Genomic DNA, 18681 nt, shown 5'->3' with positions numbered 1-18681 from the left:
ACTAAGTTGCTGAGGCTGGCCTCAAACTTGTGATCCTCCTGCTTCAGCCTCCTGAGTCTCTGAGATCATAAGTGTGTGCCACCATGCCTAGATGCATGCTCTATTTTAGCTTCTGAAGTAAAAATATTCTTCAATGAATATTTCTATCTGGTAAAATAAAAAGGAAAAATAGCTTACATATATAGTTACCGAATTTTGTGAATACTTAACTAGTGGTTGTATGTTTTTAATCTATGCAAATTTTTTGCAATCATATGACATATCATAAAACATCCCAACTTAAAAATTAGTAAATATTTTGTCTGAGAAACAAAACCAGGAATACTCTATGAAAGTCTTCAAAATAATTCAGAAAGCCTTAATATTCTTCCCTAAATTTGATAATAGATTAAAATTTGCAAGAGGTATCTCTGGAAAACCAGTATATAGACTGGGTTTCAGTATTCAGAACATTATCAATTCATTTGTTCTACAAATATTTATAGAGAACCCACAAAATGCAAGGTGTAGTCATCAGCAAAGATACTGTTTCAAGCAAAAGAATGACTCATAATGGAAATACCAACAAATTTATCACCCTCTAATGCAAGCGCCATCCAGTTTCATCCTTCACTTGCAATGACACCTTGAAAAGTCATTTCACATCTGTTGAACTCAATTTCTTGATGCATAAAATTAGACATTTAAAAAATTACTCAAAAACTTAGATGTAGAAGTCCACCTGGAAAACTTCACCATCTCCAGACCACTAGATACACTCCTAGGCTGCCTAAATTGTAACTTTAGGGGAGGGTAAGAACATCTTTAAAAGGTTCCCAGGCTGAGTCTTCCCTTTTACTTCACAACCTTCTGTACTTTCTCTTTTTTTATCATAGCAAATTAGAATATAAAGAAAAAATATAATTTTAACAACACTAAACAAAATAAAATTAAGTCCTGCAAAGAATTTAATGAAGTCTATCTGCAAAGCAGTAATGGAAGTATGAATGAGAGTAATTCTCTAAGGCCCTACTCACTGTAATTTTTTTTAATTATGTAAAATCAGGAATACAGTATGAAAGACATGTGCCTTTGTGTGTCTTATTTGAATCTTTACTTTGAAAAACTTTTTGAATATTTTTACAAATTGGAAAAATACAGAGAATAATGTAATAAACATCCAGAATTTTGTTTTTATAACATTTATAACATTATAACATTTTGTAATATTTGCTCAGATTCTCTTTTTGTTGTTGTTGTTGGTACTGGGGAGTGCACTCAGGGACACTCAATCACTGAGCCACATCCCAGCCCTATTTTGTATTTTATTTAGAAACAGGATCTCACTGAGTTGCCTAGCACCTCACTTTTGCTGAGGTTGGCTTAGAACTCACGATCCTCCTATCTCAGCCTCCTGAGATGCTGGGATTACAGGTGTGCACCACTGTGCCTGGCCAAATTCTCTTTTAATAAGAGAAAGGCAATGATATCAATATGGCTGCTTTGGAATCTCTTCAATCTCCTTTCCCTCCCTGACTTTCCAAATGCAAACACTATCATGGGTATTGGGCTTTTATTTATTTTTTCATTTCATGTTGTTTTTCAAATCCATAAATATTGATATGCCAGTCAACTACAATCTAATATTCAACTACTCATTTACTAAGTCAACAAATACTACTCCTGAGTGCCTGCTATGAACCAGGCAACTTGTCAGACAGTCCAGATTTAAGAGCAAACCAGAAGAAAAAGCCTTTCCCTGTAAAGCCCACATTACACTGGAAGTCACAATAAACAATATAAATAAATAATGTAACAATATTGAATAGTGTAACAATATTTTCAATAATATGCCAAATGCTAAGAGGAAAAAAGGGAAAGAAGATAGGAAATGTCTCAAAGGAGCAGGGTTTGCATTTTAATAAGATGGCCAGGGAAGGTTTCATTGAGAAAAGGATGTTCTATAAAGAATGAAAGGAAATAAGGGAGCTAGCTATGTTCTAGGGGTAAAGTGTCTGAGGCAGAGGAAAGAGCAAAAACAGAATGAAATGGGCCTGGCCTGATGGGAGCAACAGTGAGGAGCCCAGGGGCCAATTCAGAGAGAGTAGCAGGAATGAGGTTTGAAGAATGAAGGGTGTTCAAGATGGGAACAGATTAAACAGATCAGAGTAATAACTTTGATCAAATAAAAATACCAACTCATCCACTGCTTTATCAATGGAGATTATCTCTTAGTGATAACATTTTTTTAAAAATTTTTGCCTACTAAGAGTTGTTTCAGTGTAATGTCTTTACTGTTTCCACAATTAAATTGCTGAAAACAACTGTGTTGTAAAAGATGGAGGACAATGGGAAAAGTTTAAGCTGCATTTGGACTAATCAAAGAACAAATTAATGTATTTTCTGACTTTAAAAAATACTAAAAAATATGAACAACTTTTAGCTCATGAATATTCTTCCAAAATATAACAAGTTATATATATATATATATATATATATATATATATAGATATAGATATAGATATATATATGTATGTATATATATATATATAGATATAGTATTTATATATGAAGATTACTGTGACATTGTTTATAGCATCAGAAAATTGCTTGTAGCTTCTACAAGTCTATATAAAGGAATGGATTTAATTTTAGCATATCCATTATGTGAAAAAAAATTAACTTAAAGTTATGATGCCAATTTATTTACTCTAATAATAGGTATAAAAAGGTAATAAAGTTGAAAAAAAAACATGTTTGATCCTGGTTTTGAAAAATGCTAATCCAGTAGTAATGATTCATAAGATTATACAGAAAATATTAGCCATAATCAAGAGGATAATTCTTTTTTATTTTACACTGAACTTTATGAACATAAAAAATTGACATCCTATTCCTAAAGTATTGTTAGATGTTTGACAATAAATAGAAATAACACAAAATTAGAGAATGAGTACTAATGCTAAAATTTAAGCTACAACTTTATTACCACCTATGTGAATAATGAAACACATTATTTTTAAGTGTTCCTCATTCTTTGGTCATTTGAAAATGTAAGGCTGTATATGAATATACTTTGAACATGAAATAATATTTATAAAATTACTTTTTTCCAGAATAAAGTCTTAGAACCCTAAATTTTCTTATGCTTCATAAAAGTACTATTGTTGTTCTTACCAGGCCAATAATAATAACACTAATAATAAAATTTTTTTCAAGGCTGAGATTTCCCTTTCATGCTCAGAAGATAAACAGACAATTGGCACCAAATTATAGATTTGGGACAAACAAAACCTTGATCTGTCAGCACAAGTAGAGAAAGTGAAGCTCAAGTGCTACAAAAGGATTTGATAGTACAACAGTTTGTTTGTTTGTTTGTTTTGGTACCAGTGATTGAACTCAGAGGCCCTGGACTACTGAGCCACATCCCAACTCTATTTTGCATTTTTTTAGATATTTTTTAGTTGTTGATGGACCTTTATTTATTATTTATTTATATGTGGTGCTGAGAATAAAACACAGTGCCTCACACATGCTAGGCAAACACTATATTATAAGCCACAACCCCAGCCCTCATATTTTGTATTCTTATTTAGAGATGGTCTCACTGAGTTGCTTAGCACCCTGCTGTTGCTGAGGCTGGCTTTGAACTCATGAGCCTCTAAGCCACTGGGATTACAGTTGTGCACCACCGTGCCTGGCTGATAGCACAACAATTTATTAAAGCAGAAGCATCTTCTGTGAATTTATTGGACAGCTTCTGCTAACACCCTTTCAAGTGCAATCATGGGCTTTCTTTCATTCTAACTGATGACTGATTCCTTTCTCTTCTTCTGTCCAGATAACTTTAAGCTCCTTATCTTTATTGAATCTAACTTAGAAAACAAATGTGTTGTATTCTAACATCAAATATGAAACGCATTTTTGTAATAGAACATTGTTGTCTATTTTATTCTAATTTTACTCTGTTTAAGAGGTAATTTATTAAAGAATAGTCAGAAATCATGTATCTAATGGAAGGTTAGATTTTATTAGCATAATCCCAAAGTAGCATTTATTACTGGGGAAAGTAAGTGGTGTGGGGCTTTCATTTGGGCTTTAAAGTTTGTGTCCACTTGCACTGTAGAATTATTGTAAGAAGTTCCTTGTCACAAAATATAGAACTAATATTATAGCTCTGAATATTGGATATAATACACAGTAACTAGAAACTTTAGATATATCTTATATTTAGATTATTCTTTCACTTTTCCTTTTATATACTAGATGTTGATGATATAAAAAATGATACAATATGATACCAATCTTAAAAGAATTTGCATCATAATGGAGAAGATATCTATTTGTAAAAACTGAGACAAAGCACACTTAATGTTATGATTAAAGCTTTTGAAAAAGTATATGGATATTAGATTAATAAGCTCTCACTTCTATTAGGATGGGAAAGCAATGATGGTGCAGCAGAAATTCTTTGGGGCATGAAAAAAAGAGAATTCAAGGTGAAGCTTAAAGAGCTAGAGGCAATGGAGGCTATGTTGGCAAATGTTAACCATAAATAGAGACAGAGAAGCAATAAAAATCAGAAGAGGTAGGAATTGTGTGAAGCAAAGGAATTATGTGAACAAGTATTAGTGGGGCTGAGTTTGTTCCTACGGGGAATTTGGAAGACTATTTGTGATCATGCTTGGAAGAGCTGGGGGACATATGAATAAATATTGAGTTTATTGTATAAATAATAGAATACTTTCTCACTTTTGTGGGTATGACATGGTTAAATGTTTATTTTAGAAACTAATGCTTGTGAGAGGGGAGAATGGCACACTTGAGAGAGGCTCATGACAGGAAGAGCAACTAGGGGCAGGTCACTGTTCTCTAGGCTAGAGATAAGAGAAAGGAGGGTTGTAAGCACTGGCAATAATGACAAAATGAGAACTTATTTAGAAAGCAGAATAAACAAAACATAAGAGTAAGGATTTGATTTTTATAAGGTTCGTTGTAGCTAAAATCACAAAATTTAGAGATTTAAAATTGCCTATAGTTATGTCTCAATTATGATAAAAACTGCATTAAAACAATTGAATACTTGGTGTGTCGCAGCAACTCATGTGGTGGGAACAGCAGCAGTGGCCAGGCAGCACAGTTTCAGAAGGTTCCCAAAAGCCACTGCCTGCAGCACCTGTGTGAGCCTTGTGCTCTCAGCCAGGAAGCTCCAGAGGAAGGTCAGCTCTGAAGAATGTGAGGCTAAGTAAAAGCCCAAGAGGAGGTCTTCCAGGCTGTCTTCTCCGACTGCTGCTGCCAAGGCGGATGCCAAAACCAGAAAGGTTTTCTTTCATAGTCAGCAAATGGAAATAGTGACGTGAATGAATAACTGTGATATGAGGTAATAAATGCAGTTTTGCAAATATTTCCAAAATAGAACCGACGGGAAGCATCAAGTCATCAAGTTGACTGTATAAAGTGTATCCACAAAAGGGAGATTTTTATAAGGATCCCAAAGAGGAGTTGGATATTTACAGATGGAGCAGAGCGAGACTGAGAGGTCTGTGAAAAGAAAATAGGATTTCAGGAGGTGCATCATCATTTGCCTAACTAGAAATATATTAGACAGTTAAGGGAACTGAAAGATTTTAATTTGATTGAAATGCACATTATATTTCTATATCAAAGGGAAAATAGGCAAAAGAGAAATTAGAGAGTACATTGCTTGCTCCTTTAATAAGCAAAGACAGGAATAACATGGGGACGTTTACATTTTAGAATAATCTCATTGGCTTTATTGCTGACGATGGGATAACAGATGTAAGACCTATGAATGAGGGGTTCAGAGTAGAGCTTACTATATTTTAGCAGAAAGATGATACAAATTTTAATGTCACTATCAGTTACCAGACGATGTTATTTAGAGTCAACAAAATATGATTACATTGAGAGGTAAATTGAGAAGTAAATTGAGAAGCAAAGTTGATATATGTTTGATTTGATATATTTTGACCTGGAATTTATATATTTTAAAAAAAAACTTTTATAAGTTACACTAAGTGTGTACTGTGCCTCTATAGATGAAATATTTGAAGGATTTACTAAGTCTGACAATTTTAGTGTTTTAGCCTCCTGATTCATTAATATAAAATATTACATTTTAAGTCAGGGAAGTATTTTGTTTGAATTACTGCTGTCTAAAAAAGATATTTAAATGATTATATCAAACAAGAATTTATTATGTCTGTTTTTATTATTTAATTTTCCCTTTAATGTGTTATGGAAAACAAAAGTTTAGTAATGGAAAATTACATTTATTTTACATAATTTTGGAATAATTTTTAGTTAAGTTATCTAAGGCAAAAAATAAAAAGTAAAGTTTTAGAAAGCCTGATATGTGGTAGGAGGTGGAAAACTAGAGGTGTGCAGAATTTGTGGTTAGAGAGTGAGCCTTCCCATCTCTTCTAGATGCTTCCCTTACTCTTACCATTTCTCCAAATTTGATATTGATACTCTCTTCCCATCTTTTACCGAAGAGGCAATTACATTACTTTCTATGATTGCAGAAAGTGATGATTACATTATATTAGATTCTGACATTAAATTACACACTGGAGAGAAAGCCATGTTCTTCATTTGGTTTTTATTTTCATCACTAAGAAAATACAAAGGCGACGTGCATTCTGTAGTCACAAGTTACTTCAATATTCCTAGTAAAACATAACAAACATATATATGTTTTATTTCAGTAAGATCTCCTGAAGGGAGACAATTCTTTGTTGTATACTAGAGCCTTTTCCCCCAAGTTTTGAAAAGCAAAATGTCTCCAGGTATTGTCAACTATCTCCTAGACTATGAATATGGGGTAGAGGCAAAAACTTCTGTGATCAAGATGCAAAAAAACATTAAATGTTTAAAGATATTTCATCTTTTAAATTCTAATAAAATGCCCAAACACAATTCTTTTTTTAATTTAATGTTTAGTTGTAGTTGGACACATAGCTTAATTTTATTTATTTATTTTTATGTGGTGTTTAGGATTGAACGCAGGGCATCGCACATGCTAGGCAAACACTGTATCACTCAGCCACAAGCCCAGCCCCGCCAAATACAATTATTGTCTAAAGTAATACGGAAAGAAAAATCATCACTTTATATGCCTGTAGATCTAATAGATCTACAAGTGGTTTTGTTATATCATATTTATAGAAAAGAGAAGAATGGAAGATAAAGTTTTCCCATTCAGTTTTCTCAATCTGAATGCTCTTGTACTCTAAGCAAGACTTGTTGATTTTCCTCATAATTAAACATAATCTACATTTTGTTACAGCAACACATTCAAGGAGAGAATAAGGTACCAATCATTTACTTGCAGAAAGAAAATTAACAATTTACTTCATGTTGCTTTGAAATAACCATTTAGGTTTTTAAAAAGTACCCAAGGTTTTCACCCACTTTCTCCTTACATTATCGTCATTGAACATAATAGACAGCTAATAAAAATGTGACCTTATGTGGGGGAGATATTATTTTCAATCAATCACTCTTTGGATAAATGTTTTGAGTTATTCAATGGTAACTGAGTCTTTCTGCTCCACTGGCATATATGGGAGACACAATTAGGATTATTGTAATTATCAACTACTTTCTATAAGCAAATAGAAATGATAGCTAAATAATCTTTAAGTGATTAATATTAAATATCACAATTATGAAAAAAGTAACGAATATGAGTTACTTAATATTTTTTTCGAATTCCAACTCACTGTTTTGCCTGGAATTACACTACATTATGTTGAAGTAATTGGTAAACTATACTATTATGAGTGTAAATTTTACAAATATTGAAATTACTGTGTTCTGAATGAAATCACAAACTCTTAAAATGGGATATTTAAAGAGGGGAAAACATTAACTAATACAACTATCTAAAATTTTTTTTTATACTTTACTGGGCAGTCATAGTCATAGTATTCTTATAAATACTTTTTAAAACATTTTTTTTTGTAGTTGTAGATGGACAGAATGCATATATTTTATGTTTTTTTATGTGATGCTCAGGATCAAACCCAGTGCCTCACACATGCTAGGCAAGCATTCTGCCACTAAGCTACAGCCCCAGCCCCAAGGCATTCTTTTTAAGTATCATTAAGTTTATAGATATTTTTTTGGAAGGGATTGAGTATTTGTTCATCTATGATCAACACTTTTAGGCTAATTTTCTGTTTTAACTCAAGTTTTTAAAATCCTGCTTTTATTCACATTAAAAACAAACTGCTTGATATATACTGAATAATTAGATGATGAATTAAGATGCAATTATTCCTATAAGTAGGATGTGGATGCACTGGAGCAAACACCAGCAAGAGTGAGGGCATGCTGATAAACTGTCTCACCTACTTTTATCATGCTGTATCCACTTTAGGGATCCAATTTATGTGGTTAACAAAACTTTCAAGAAATTCATTTCATCCTCACAAAAATTATACAATGGGGAGATCAACTTAATCTTCATTTTACAACTTGGGAAACTGAAGAACAAAAATATCCCATAACTTATATAAAGTGGCATGCCAATAGTGGCACAGCATGGATCTGAACAGTCTTGCTTCAGTAGCAGGATTATAAAGTGGCATGCCAATAGTGGCACAGCATGGATCTGAACAGTCTTGCTTCAGTAGCAGGATTTTTCCAACCTCAATAGACATACAATTCAGTTAGCAATCTTACTCAATTCAGATTTGGACTCAGTACTTCTGGTTAGGGGAAAACAACATACTGAGTTTTAACAATCACACCTGTGATACAGATGTTGCTAGTCTGAAGATCACCCTTTAATTAGCAAAGTTCTAATCTACACTGGACAATAGCGAGAGATATGGCAACCATCAGAAACACAGTTTATCCTCAGAAAATTACTCTTATGTGCAAATTGCCAACATCTGACTTAGAACTTATGCTACTTCTTTTTCTTTCTTTTAAAAAGGGAAGTTAACAAAATTTGCAAGTATTATAATATTTACAAGTATCATTGTAGCTGATTTCAGGTTTTGATAGTCAACATATGATTAATATAAACTTGAAGCTGTAATATCTACCCCCCCATAAGGCCTTCTCCTTAACCAAAAATGATTTACAATTACTCTTGAATATCTTCTTTAACATAGATTCAGTCCAAACCCATTAATATTTAGGAGTACATGTTTGTACCCTCTATACAGGAAAAGAAATTCAAGATTAACTTAGAAATCCAGCTCCTTTCTAAACTTTTGCTGTTTACACAAGTGCTGACTGTAAGTGAAAAAGGAAGCACATCCTTTGAAAAATAGAACATAAATGTCAACACATTACTAAACAACTATCGTCCATAACTTTATGTAAAACAAAGGGATGTTCATAATAATTTCCCTTCCCCCTTACTGGTGAATTGATTTTTATACCCTAATCTAAAATATAGAATGTAAAAAGTATAAACGTAAACCAAAAAAACATATATTATTTCCCTGTGTTTAAAATGCATTGGCCCACAGGCCTTCAATACTTAAAACCTAAAATACCATCAAATCATTAGAAATTAAATATTTATAAACCTTTTTTTACTAAAAGAAAAAGAAGTATTCCTATTGACATATAATCAAACACTTTTAAAGTCCTGCATTTAATTTGACAATGATATCTACCCAAAGGCCATCCTGGATGTGTATATAGACCTAATTATGTAACTAAAGAATAACTTATTAATTAAAACAAAAGATGGGGTTTAAGACAAATCTCCCTAGTACAAGTAAATCTAGTTTTCCTATATCTCATTCAACATTTTCCTGAATGTACCCAGATACAATTAACATTTCTTCCCTGAGGGATAATTAACACTGTCACATACTTTGACAAGTTTATACACACACACACACACACACACACACACACACACACACACACACCTTACCAAAAGCCATAATTAAATAATTGTACCTGGAAGTAGCAAGCATAAGGTTTTAAAGGTCTCATGCAATATTAACCCACAAATTATAGATGTACTTATGACTGTGGAATCCCATTTTTAATTACAACATAAATTAACAAATCTAAATAATACAACCACCATAAAGCTAAAATTCTCATTTATGCAGCTATGAGTTAAAAGAAATATAATACCAAAATCTATTGCATTTTCTGGCATGAAAGCAAAAACACAATACAAATTTAGGCTTTTCTATCAAAATTACAAGAAGTAACCTTCTACCCAGAAGAAACCAAAGACACACAAAACATCTGCATTATTTTACATATGAGGTATATGGAAAAAAGTCTCTCCCCAAAGTAGTAAGAAACAACTTCTAATTTCCTAAGAAACTTGTATTTTACATTTGTTTTTTTTTTCCTGAATACACAGCCACAAAGAAACTCAGATATTAAAGAACAAGAGAAGTTAAAAGATGTCCTTTTCAATAGCCAACAGTCACCAAAGACTGTGACAAAAGAAAATAGATATAAGTATTCCACGATACTGTGCACAAGCCAAGCCCAAAGTTTTACTGCTTCACTAGTTAAATCACTAAATGTTAAGCATTATTTCATGAACTTAAATGAAATCTGGTATATAAAGAGAAAAAATATGCGATAAGTGAAACTTACTTTCTATTTCACAGAAAGATTTTACTCCATCTAAAATAATCCTGTGACCTTGTGGAAACAGTCCTGGGTTAAACACTTAAAGTACATTCTTTTACCAAATGTACCAATACATTACTGCTCTGAAAGCATTCAATATGTCTACTATGTTCTCTAGATGTATATTCATACACTGGTTTAAGCCATTTGCAGAAAATCAACAGAAACCCTTAAAAAAGTTTGACCTGACATGCAACTTTAAGACATGTGAGTTTTAAATTGACAGATCTTTACATCTTTCATAATGGAAATTATCAGAATATACTCTGAAAGTTAAGTGATTCTTCCACAGAACAAATTTAACTTGACCTCCTACATGGTACAGATTTGACACACCATTTAGAAGGCTAAAAGAAATACTGATTTACTTCTTCTCTAAAGCAATACTGTTCAACAAAATTATAATGCAAGTTATACACGTAATTTTGAATTTGCTAATAACTATGCTAAAATGATAAAAATACAATTTTTAAAACACTTACTAAACATGCCAAATATTATTTCAACATGTAATAAATATCTTTAAAATATTTATTCTTTTACAAATTGTACTGAGTTTTCAAAATCCAGTATGCATTTCACACTTACAGCATATCACATTTTCAACTAACCACAACATCCTGGTCCATAGTCAGAATGTGGCTAGTGGCTACACTATTGAGCAGTATACTTTTTAAGTAATACTTTGAGATCTGAAATATCACTCTGTTTATAATTATAATTATATAATAATTATAATTCACATTCATGTCTCCTTTTAAACTGAAATGGCTGCGACTACAAATATAAGCAAAACTGTTAATTCACTGGATAAATCAGGATCAGATCCCCTTTATCTGGGGATCTGGTTAACACAATAAATAGCAAATGGATTATTCCTTATTATGTCTCAAGTAGACTTCAGAGATGGTGCTGATCAACATGAGCAAACACAATTTGTAGCAAAAACACAGGTTAAACACCAAAATATTTTTATATCAAATCATAACACTTCCTTAATTATAGCATCCCTTCCCCTCTCATTCTTGAGCACATACTTCTATGCAATTTATTTATAATATTGCTCTCTAAATTTGATAAATTTTGTCAACCACACAGTCACCATTCAAAAATAAACAGAACACTATATAAGACACAAATAAAAAAATCAATCAGCTACTTTTAATACAATTTGTCAACCAATCTTAAATTCTGAGTTCCACTGAATTTGATTCTTCTCACAATTCCAATTAATTTACTGCTAAGAATTTTCCCAAGTCATTAGGATATTTGCTTAAAATGTAAATAATTCCAACAATGTGTTTTCTAGAAAATAACAACTACAACCATAGCTTAGCACATAAAATTTTTCCTTTAGGCAAGTTACTGAATAAATCAAACAGATACAACTATACTCCTGTTTAATGCTTTTACATTTTGTAACAGCATATTTAAAAATTTCTAAATTTGGAAAATCAATTCAGATTGCACACAAGCACTAACTTTAAATCTTAAAACCTTACAGGTTTCTACAAAATACTTGTGAATAAATATATTCCACATGAAAACAACAGAAAAATCAACACCACTCAAACAAATCTCAGCAAGAAGCACAAGATCACTATATTCATAAGTACAGAATATATGATACATGCTAATAGTATTTTTCTCCTAATTTAATTCACCTAGGCAATTTTTGTTTAAAGCACTTGCAAAGCTTTAAGGAAGCAAACATAGCTAGCTAGCCTCTTCTGCTGCACATACATACAAGGATAATACATTCATCTCCTGATATTGTTCCACAATTTAGAAATCAAAACAACAAAATTTGTTTCTTACCTGCAGTTAGGAGAGGATTAAGGGTTACTTCAGCTAAATCCTTCTGAATTCCATTAGTGAAATGAGAACAGACAAAAAAGATTTGAGACAGTCTACAGAATAACCAGAAAATCAGAATGCCCTCTACCATCATGCAGGTAAATGCAAGGCTGGTTTTGCCTTCAGTAATGCTAACATGGCTGCTTCCTCTTTGTTCTCAGAGGCATAACCCAAACTCCTTAACAGAAAATTGCAGATTTTTTTCTCACTTGCTACTGTAAATAGATAAGTCATTTACACCTGATTTGAGAAAGTCCTCCACTACTACTCAACAAAAGGATATAAAATCTATTTTAAAACTCTTCTTACCAAAGAAATTCTCTTTTCAAGCTTATATGCAAATGAGACAAAACGGAAGGAGAAAAAGCACTAGAATATTTTTGACAATGACTTCAATCCACTTTTACTGTGGTAAAAATTAGAAAGCTATTGCAAGAGTACATTAATAGTTTTGTCAATATTTTATCTGTTTAAAAAAAAGTTTAAAATTTACAAATACCTTTACCAATGAAAAACTTTCCAGGACTATTTTAGCAATCTTAACCATTTCTTTTCTCTGATCTTAGGTACAGCACGTAAATTTAAATTTCATACTCTTGGAGGAAAGAGGGCCTTGAGGTAAGGGGAAAAAGAGCATTTCTCTGATTTTCTTGAAATTTAAAATGTTTTCAAAAGTTGTTTAATGTTCTCTCCATAAGATTACAACACACTGAGAAGAATTTTAAATTATTTCAAAGACTGCTGCTATTCAATATAATATTCTCAAGTTCATTAGTGTTTGGTTAATGGTGCAATGACGGTAAAAATGTATAGAAAAATAAGAACATGAATCGCTATAAAATACAATAATAAGTTTTTATATTTTCTTTTTCTTTTAGTTGTGATCAATGAAAAACAACAAAACATCAACATTAGGTAATGCTATAGGTACATTTTATGTTTGATACAAGAGTTCTACTCAATACAACCACTATCACTGATGGAGTCCCATTGATGGATTTTTTTTTGCCATCATAGAAAATAAAAGTCAGCAGGAAACAAATAATCTTTCACTTACAACCAACAAAATGTTTTTTCCTGCTGTTGATTTTCACTACTATGTCAAGAACATCCACGAGTTTTAAAGATGTGCAAAGTTTTAACAGCAAAGTGACACCTGAGATTGTTAATGGCTACTTTTCAGTTTTATTTGTTCTCACAAGAACAAGGAGGGATAACTATAACTACAAAAAATTATATCTATTATGCAGGATTTAAAGACTTGTTTGTAAAACTAAGCAAATTTAAAATCTGCTTTCAAAAAAAACCAATTCCTGACATTCAACATTTTTTAGCAAATATAAACTTTTTTGATCATTTCCTTTCATGAAAAGTGACACATTTCTTTTTATGAAGCTGCCACCACAGATGCCTGGACTGACACCCACGTGGACACATGCTAATTTCACTCAAGAGTATAACTCACAAAAGGAAACAAAAGGAAGCATCTAATTGCTTGGAAGACAACCTGACAATGTTACCTTTTAGCACTAGTGGATAACTTAGCAGTGGTTTTGCTAGAGAGTTTGGTGCTCTTCTTCCACTGGGTGGCAGAAGGTTCTTTCTTCATGATCTTCAGGCTCTGGAGCAGCAGGGTCTTGCTGGTCTGAATCTGAATTGCCAGTGCTGGTGCTGGGGCTGTCATCATCATCGGACATTTGCTTATCACTGGCCATCTTCATGAAGTTTTCTAAGTGATAAGTTTTCCAAGTTTTCTAGCAGGAACGAGGCCACTGAACAGAAAAGAGAAAAGGGAAGACATGTTAATCTAAGAAATCAATTAAGAGCTTTTCCTTATCTTAATATCATTCCCAAATTGTATCTTTATAAAAAGGCTTCAAAAGTGTTCACATTTATTGTATGAAAATGTTACTGGGGATAGGATGAGTCTTACAATGCCAGCTCTCAGGGACTGTGGAAATAACCCACTCACGTTTTTTTCCATTCCTTGGATAATCTATCAATTGTCTACTTTCTCAGAAGACATGAAAAAGATTTGCTGGGGAACTTAAGGCAAGGAGTATTAACAACATATGACACACTGTAAATAACAGATTTTTATGAAAAATGTTAAAAAGTCACTACAGGTCTAAATATTCACAGACTGACATGGGTCAGAGCTACCAAATTCCCTTTCCAGAGGAAAACATTCCCTGTTATCCGCTCATATGCTTACTTAAGGCGAACATTCCTCTTCTATGCACTTAAAACCTTTAAACACAAACTGGGAAATTTAAAACTCAACTAACAAGCTGTCCTAGCCTTTTCCAGGGCCAGCAGTGAAGATTCATCTGGCCATCACCAATGAAAAAGCAGAATCCAAACTGCACTTTCTGCAAAGCTCCCCATGTCACCAATGTTCCTTGCTCTATCTTTACATCACGGGGGTCATTTTATCCAAAATTAATGAAAAGAAGGGTAAAAACCCAAGGAAAAACAACAAAGACCCAAGAACTGCAACAAATGTCTGCGCCCTCATAGGCGAGCTGCTGTCGCTACTGCCGCAGACGACCACACAGCTCTGCAGCCCTTTGTGGGGAAGGCAGCCCACAGACAGCTCGCAGCCCCAGCTGCCAAGTTATAGGAGCATCCAAAAGGCCCCGCAGCTCCCGGACACCGGTAGCTCGGACACCCTGTGACAACGTAGCTGCCACCACCACCGCCAGTGCCCTAACTGCCCACCCCCCAGGACCCCGGCCCCGCTGCCCTACCTTGCCGCCTGAAGGAAGCTGCCGCCGCCCCTACTTCCCCCCAAGAGGACCCCAGCCCCGCTGACTTACCTCGTGGCGGGAAGGAAGCTGCCGCCACCGCCGCCACCACCACAGCCCTAGCTGCCAACAACCCCGCCGGTCCGCTGGAACGAGGCCGCTGAAGGCCCCCACGCCAGTGGGCCCCCCAACCCCCGCCAGCCGCCCCCCCAACCCAGCCGGAAACAGGCCGCTGAAGGCCCCCACGCCGGCTGGCAACCCCACCCCCGCCAAACGGCCCCCCCCAACCCCACAGGCCGCCCCCGACCCCCGCCGTTCGGCCGGAACGAGGCCGCTGAAGGCTCCCACGCCGGCCGACCCCCCAACCCCGCCGGCCGGCGGGAAAGAGGCCACTGAAGGCCCCCACGCTGGCCGGCCACCCCAACCCCGCCGAGCGGCCCCCCCCAACCCCGCCGGCCGGCCCACCAAACCCCGCCAACCGCCCCCCCAACCCTGCCGGTGGCCCCCCCCCAACCCCACCGGCCGGCTGGAACGAGGCCGCTGAAGGCCCCCACGTCGACCGACCCCCCAACCTCGCCGGCAGCCCCCACCACTCAGCCGGCCAGCCCGAAAGAGGCCGCTGAAGGCCCCCACGCTGGCCGGCCCGCCCAACCCCGCTGGTCCGCCAGAACAAGGCGGCTGAAGGCCCCCCACGCTGGCAGGCCCCTGCAAAGCTGACGGACCGGCCCCCCCACCCCCACCAGCCGCCCCCCCCAACCCCGCCGGCCGCCCCCCCCAACCCCGCCGGCCGCCCCCCCCAACCCCGGCTGGAATGAGGCCCCTGAAGGCCCCCACACCGGCCAACCCCCCCCACGCACGCGGGCCGGCCCCCCCAACCCCGGCGGTCGGCCGGAACGAGGCCGCTAAAGGCCCCCACGCCGGCCGGACCCCCAACCTCGCCGGCTGCCCCCACCACCCAGCCGGTCGGCCGGAACGATGGCCGCTGAAGGCCCCCACACCAGCCGGCCCCCCCCCCCCCGACCCTGCCGGCGGGCCCCCCGAACCCCGCAGGCCGCCCCCCCCAACCCCGCTGGACGCCCCCCCAACCCCGCTGGACGCCCCCCCAACCCCGCCGGACGCCCCCCCAACCCCGCCGGACGCCCCCCCAACCCCGCCGGTCCGCCAGAACGGCTGCTGAAGGCCCCCACGCCGGCCAGCCCCCCCACCACCGTGGGCCGGCCCCACCCAACCCCGCTGGTCCGCTGGAATGAGGCCCCTGAAGGCCCCCACGCCGGCCAGCCCCCCCAACTCCGCCAGCCGGCCCCCCCAACCCCGCCGGCGGGCCTCCCCACCCCCACGGGCCAGCCCCCCAACCCCGCCGGTTGGCCTCTGAAGGCCCCCAGGCCGGCTGGCCCCCCGCAACGCCGACGGAGAGCCGGAACGAGGCCCCTGAAGGCCCCCACGCCGGCCGGACCCCCACCACCGCGGGCCGGCCCCCCCCCAACCCCACCAGCCGCACCCCCACCCCCACCAGCCGGCCCCCCCAACCTCGCTGGCCGCCCCCCCCAACCGCGCCTGCCGGCCCCCCCAACCCCGCCGGTCAGCCAGAACGAGGCTGCTGAAGGCCCTCACGACGGCCGGCCCCCCCACCCCCACCAGCCGCCCCCCCCCAACCTCGCCAGCCGGCCCGAATGAGGCCCCTGAAGGCCCACACGACGGCCGGCCCGCCCACCACCGCGGGCCAGCCGCCCCCAACCCCGCCGGCCGCCCCCCCAACCCCGCCGGTCCAACGGAACGAGGCCGCTGAAGGCCCCCACGCCAGCCGGCCCGCCCACCCCCGCGAGACGGCCCCGCCCACCCCCGCGGGCCGGCCCCGCCCAACCCCGCGGGCCGGCCCCGCCCAACCCCACCGGCCAGCCGGAATGAGGCCCCTGAAGGCCCCCACGCCGGCCAGACCCCCCAACCCCGCCGGCGGCCCCCCCCACCCCCGAGGGCCGGCCGCCCCAACCCCGCCGGTCAGCCGGAAGGAGGCCGATAAAGGCCCCCATGCCAGCCGGACCCCTAACCTCGCCGGCTGCCCCCACCACCCAGCCGGTTGGCCGGAACGAGGCCGCTGAAGGCCCCCACACCGGCCGGCCCCCCCAACCTCGCCGGCCACATTCCCCAACCGCGCCTGCCGGCCCCCCCAACCCCGCCGGTCGGCCGGAACGACGCTGCTGAAGGCCCTCACGACGGCCGGCCCCCCCCAACCTCGCCGGCCGGCCCGAATGAGGCCCCTGAAGGCCCACACGACGGCCGGCCCGCCCACCACCGCAGGCCAGCCGCCCCCAACCCCGACGGCCGCCCCCCAACCCCACCGGCCGCCCCCCGGCCGGCGGGAATGAGGCCCCTGAAGGCCCCCACGCCGGCCAGCCCCCCCACCCCAGCGGGCCGGCCCCGCCCAACCCCGCCGGTCCGCTGGAACGAGGCCGCTGAAGGCCCCCACGCCGGCCGGCCCCGCCCACCACCCCGCCGGCCGGCCCCGCCCACCCCCACCCCCACCAGCCGGCCCCCCCAACCTCGCCGGCCGCCCCCCCCCAAACCCGCCTGCTGGCCCCCCCAACACCGCCGGTTGGCCGGAACGAGGCTGCTGAAGGCCCTCAGGCCGGCCGGCCCCCCCACCCCCACCAGCCGCCCCCCCCCAACCTCGCCCGCCGGCCCGAATGAGGCCGCTGAAGGCCCCCACGTCGGCCGGCCCCGCCCACGCCCGCCGGCCGGCCCCGCCCACGCCCGCCGGCCGGCCCCGCCCAACCCCGCCGGCCAGCCGGAATGAGGCCCCTGAAAGCCCCCACGCCGGCCAGCCCCCCCCAACCCCGCCGGCCGCCCCCCCACCCCCGGGGGCCGGCCGCCCCCCCACCCCCGGGGGCCGGCCGCCCCCCCACCCCCGGGGGCCGGCCGCCCCAACCCCGCCGGTCAGGCAAAACGTGGCCGATAAAGGCCCCCACGCCGGCCAGACCGCCCACCACCGGCCCCGGCGGTCAGCCAGAACGAGGCCGCTGAAAGCCCCCATGCCAGCCGGACCCCCAACCTCACCGGGTGCCCCCACCACCCAGCCGGTCAGCCAGAACGAGGCCGCTGAAGGCCCCCACGCCGGCTGACGGACAGCCGGAACGAGGCCCCTGAAGGCCCACACGCCGGCCGGCCCCCCCACCACCGCGGGCCGCCCCCCCACCCCCACCAGCCGGCCCCTCCAACCTCGCCGGCCGCCCCCCCAAACCCGCCTGCTGGCCCCCCCAACCCCACCGGTCGGCCGGAACGAGGCTGCTGAAGGCCCCCACGCCGGCCGGCCCCCCCCACCAGCCGCCCCCACAACCTCGCCGGCTGGCCCGAATGAGGTCGCTGAAGGCCCCCACGTCGGCCGCCCGCCCACCCCCGCGGGCCAGCCCCCCCCAACCCCGCCGGACAGCCCCCCCCAACCCCGCCGGTCGGC

The 18681-nt window shown here is 41.7% G+C and overlaps 1 protein-coding gene and 1 long non-coding RNA gene across 9 annotated transcripts in view; one reads left to right on the top strand and one right to left on the bottom strand.

The window, feature by feature from the left end:
* LOC110597347 (E3 ubiquitin-protein ligase TTC3-like) overlaps positions 1 to 14924 on the bottom strand; it is a 50668-nt gene extending 35744 nt beyond the window's left edge. For 3 of the 8 annotated variants that reach the window (XR_013434005.1, XR_013434010.1, XR_013434009.1), the window contains exon 1: positions 14007 to 14924. The gene's annotated coding sequence lies outside the window, so the exon portion shown is untranslated. Of the gene's footprint in view, positions 1 to 12447; positions 12715 to 14006 lie in introns of those variants that run through there. The other 5 variants (XR_013434011.1, XR_013434012.1, XR_013434007.1 and 2 more) reach the window with 4 other exon arrangements.
* LOC144374662 (uncharacterized) lies at positions 5123 to 13565 on the top strand. The gene is made up of 3 exons (XR_013434014.1): positions 5123 to 5359; positions 13053 to 13104; positions 13365 to 13565. It is a non-coding gene; the product is annotated as an uncharacterized LOC144374662 (long non-coding RNA).
* Positions 14925 to 18681: the final 3757 nt, after the last annotated feature.

This window comes from Ictidomys tridecemlineatus, unplaced genomic scaffold (assembly GCF_052094955.1).
Source record: "Ictidomys tridecemlineatus isolate mIctTri1 unplaced genomic scaffold, mIctTri1.hap1 Scaffold_81, whole genome shotgun sequence".
NCBI classification, from domain to species: Eukaryota; Metazoa; Chordata; class Mammalia; order Rodentia; family Sciuridae; genus Ictidomys; species Ictidomys tridecemlineatus.
Note: the sequence above shows the minus strand (reverse complement) of the source record. Positions and strands in the feature narration are given on the sequence as shown.